The sequence below is a fragment of the Salvelinus namaycush genome, unplaced genomic scaffold, assembly GCF_016432855.1.
Source record: "Salvelinus namaycush isolate Seneca unplaced genomic scaffold, SaNama_1.0 Scaffold999, whole genome shotgun sequence".
NCBI lineage: Eukaryota > Metazoa > Chordata > Actinopteri > Salmoniformes > Salmonidae > Salvelinus > Salvelinus namaycush.
Window position 1 is genome coordinate 1 of NW_024061751.1, and position 4054 is coordinate 4054.

The window sequence follows — 4054 nt, forward strand, 5'->3', positions numbered from 1 at the left end:
TTGGCTGCAGTGAAGGAGAGCCCGCAGGTTTTGGTAGCGGGCCGTGTCAGTGGCACTGTATTGTCCTCAAAGCAAGCAAAGAAGTTGTTTAGTTTGTCTGGGAGCAAGACATCGGTGTCCGCAACGGGGCTGGTTTTCTTTTTGTAATCCGTGATTGACTGTAGACCCTGCCACATACGTCTTGTGTCTGAGCCGTTGAATTGCGACTCTACTCTGTCTCTATACTGACGCTTAGCTTGTTTGATTGCCTTGCCTAGGGAATAGCTACACTGTTTGTGTTCGGTCATGTTTCCGGTCGCCTTGCCATGATTAAAAGCAGTGGTTCGCGCTTTCAAGTTTTGCGCGAATGCTGCCATCAATCCACGGTTTCTGGTTGGGGAAGGTTTTAATAGTCACCGTGGGTACAACATCACTGATGCACTTTCAAATAAACTCGATCCCAGTCCACGTGACCGAAGCAATCTTGAAACGTGGAATCAGATTGGTCGGACCAGCGTTGAACAGACCTGAGCACAGGCGTTTCCTGTTTTAGTTTCTGTCTATAGGCTGGGAGCAACAAAATGGAGTCGTGGTCAGATTTGCGAAAGGAGGGCGAGGGAGGGCTTTGTATACGTCGCAGAAGTTAGAGTAGCAATGAACCAGAATCATGCCAGCCCGGGTCACGCATTCCATATGCTGATAAAATTTAGGGAGCTTGTTTTCAGATTAGCCTCGCTAAAATCCCCATCTACAATAAAAGCAGCCTCAGGATATGTGGTTTCCAGTTTACATAGAGTCCAATGAAGTTCTTTCAGGGCCGTTGAGGTATCTTCTTGGGGGGGATATACACGGCTGTGATTATAATCGAAGAGATTTCTCTAGGTAGATAATGCGGCCGGCATTTGATTGTGAGGAATTCTAGGTCAGGTGAGTAAAAGGACTTGAGTTTCCTGTATGTTGTTATGATCACACCCCGAATTGTTAATCATAAGGCATACACCCCCGCCCTTCTTCTTACCAGAGAGATGTTTGTTTCTGAGATGCGTGAAGAAACCGGGTGACTCTACGTACTCTGATAACGTATCCCGAGTGAGCCATGTTTCCGTGAAACAGAGAATGTTACTATCTCTGATGTCTCTCTGGAAGGCAACCCTTGCTCGAATTTCGTCTACCTTGATGTCAAGAGATTGGACATTGGCGAGTAGTATACTCGTGAGATGTGGGCGATGTGCCCGTCTACAGAGCCTGACCAGAAGACCGCGCCATCTGCCATCTGTGGCGCCGTTGTTTTGGGTCACCTACTGGGATCTGATGCATTGCCCTGGGTGATAGTCGAAACAGAGGATCCGCTTTGGGAAAGTCATATTCCTGGACTTAATGTTGGTAGTTGACGTTGCTCTTATATCCAGTAGTTCTTCCCGGCTGTATGTAATAAAACTTAAGATTTCCTGGGGTATCAATGTAAGAAATAACACATTAAAAAACAAAATACTGCATAGTTTCCTAAGAACGCGAAGCGAGGCGACCATCTCTGTCGGTGCCATAAGTATTCTGGCCGTACTGTGCTGGTCCAGATCTGTTTTGTCTTCATCAGTTAGTGTATTTCCAACCATGCCAGCACAGAACGGTTCAGTTTGGATTGTACAGTGGTGTGAAAAAGGTTAGGATGGAGTCTGCCTTCATTTCAGCATGGTATTGTGCTTTCCCCTCTCAATACATGGCTGTATCTGTAGGGTTTGGGTGGCTGTAGCCGTCCCTCTCATACCATATTCAATAGGCTTGAATGGCACAGCTGTTATAAACCTGCATTTTGAGTTTTTCCAACAGTTATCGCTTATGGATTGGTTGATAGGTTGGATTGGGTGAAACTGACATGATTTCCACTGATGTTTTCCAGGAGAGATGTCAGCGATTCGGGCCAAACAGCCAATGACCAAGGGAAAGCTGGGACAAAGGAGAGGCTCACACAGTAAGCATGTTTCCTGCTGCCTTCAGTCAGTGCGTTTTCACTCTGTAGTGTCAGCTTATGGTACTGTGCTGGTCCAGATCAATCCTGTTTTCATCAGTTAGTGTATTTCCAACCATGCCAGCACAGAACGGTTCAGTTTGGATTGGACACAAGTCAAGACGTTAGATCTGAACTAGTGTGTCAGGATAGATGATAACACAGAAGGATTACCACACTTTACATTGTTTTTCCTGGGTGAGGGAACTTAATTTAATAAGTATTGCTTTTATTAGAAGGATTACATTGCAAACCTTTTGATGGGCTTAGATTTCATACAGATTGACTCTGCCTTGATGTCAGCATTGCACATTCTTCTCTCACATCCTTCTCTATGTAGTTATTTAGTTGGGATTGTTAGTTTAACCTCAACACTCTCTGCAGATACAGCTGCAACCTGGTAGAGTTAATACAGAGATGAACACATACTGTATTGTACTCAACCTTTATTTAATGTAGTCATTCATAATGTCATCTCTTTCCAAAGGTGCCAAAGGAACAAAAAGGTTTTGGTCGACAATAGAGGTGGATGCAGTTGAAGATTCCTTGATGAATTTTATCCGAATGGGAAAAACGCCTGGAAAACAAGACTGTGAGAAATGCATTGCTGCTTCTGGCCAAGCGCTAGTAAACAGGGACTGGAGAGCAGGACAGTTCTATGTACACAACAGAATAGTTGCAGATCAGAGATAATAAGTGTATAAGATGCTTCTATCTTGGTGTACCTCTGAGGATTTAATGGGACTTACTTGACTTAAGCTCATAGGCAGTTGATGAATGTCCTCCATCTCACTCTGTTTGGGGGAAGTTTTCCCAGGTGGGTTGTTCACTTTTGGAGTGACTAAGGTCTCAAGAATACAAAGCCTGCTGACTTTGAATGTTACAGAAAAATAAAATACATTTTTCTAAACTATTAATCTGTTACTTGGATATAATGACTCCATTACTGAAATGGTTGTTCCAGTTTAAATACTTTACAGTAGAACTACACTACAGTAGAACTACACTACAGTAGAACTACACTACAGTAGAACTACACTACAGCCGTTGAGTTGCCATCCGTGTTGCATCATTGTGGCATTCTACATGCAATATTTTCAGTCATAAAATAGAATGAATGCATCAAATATCGATGTAATAAATGTATCACTAGTCACTTTAAACAATGCCACTTTATATAATGTTTACATACCCTGCATTACTCATCTCATATGTATATACTGTACTCTATACCATCTACTGCATCTTGCCTATGCCGTTCGGCCATCGCTCATTCATATATTTATATGCACATATTCGTATTCATTCCTTTACACTTGTGTGTAAAAGGTAGTTGTTGTGAAATTGTTACATTACTTGTTAGATATTACTGCACGGTCGGAACTAGAAGCACAAGCAATGCGCTACACTCGCATTAACGTCTGCTAACCATGTGTATTTGACCAATTTGATTTGATTTGATTTGCAATGTGCGGTCTCAAGTAGGTGGTAAAATTACAAGTGATCTTTTTTCAAGAAGTCAGCAACTTTCGGTGATTTCCTCATATTAGATTTTTTTTCTAGCTCATGAGTGTAATTTCTGTGCTTCTATGATGTCTGGAAAGCAGGGTCCTAAAAAGGTATGTAAATGTGAGGAGTCCTAAATTGGTTAGAAATGCAAGACTGTGTGTGTGTGTGTGTGTGTGTGTGTGTGTGTGTGTGTGTGTGTGTATGTGTGCAAGTGCTTGCATGTGAGTGTGCGTACTAGTGATGAACCATAATGTTACTACAGACTAGTGATGAACCATAATGAACTGTTCTACTCTGCTCTGCTCTACTCTGCTCTGTTCTACTCTGCTCTGTTCTACTCTGCTCTGTTCTGCTCTGTTCTACTCTGTTCTGCTCTGTTCTACTCTGTTCTGCTCTGTTCTGCTCTACTCTGTTCTACTCTGCTCTGTTCTACTCTGTTCTGCTCTGTTCTACTCTGTTCTGCTCTGTTCTACTCTGTTCTGCTCTGTTCTACTCTGTTCTGTTCTGTTCTGTTCTACTCTGTTCTGCTCTGTTCTGTTCTACTCTGTTCTGCTCTGTTCT

General features: G+C 42.7%; 1 long non-coding RNA gene across 1 annotated transcript; it reads left to right on the forward strand.

Annotated features, from left to right (window-relative positions):
• Positions 1-1454: 1454 nt before the first annotated feature.
• On the forward strand, positions 1455-2897 carry LOC120043681. The gene is made up of 2 exons (XR_005476498.1): positions 1455-1948; positions 2472-2897. It is a non-coding gene; the product is annotated as an uncharacterized LOC120043681 (long non-coding RNA).
• Positions 2898-4054: the final 1157 nt, after the last annotated feature.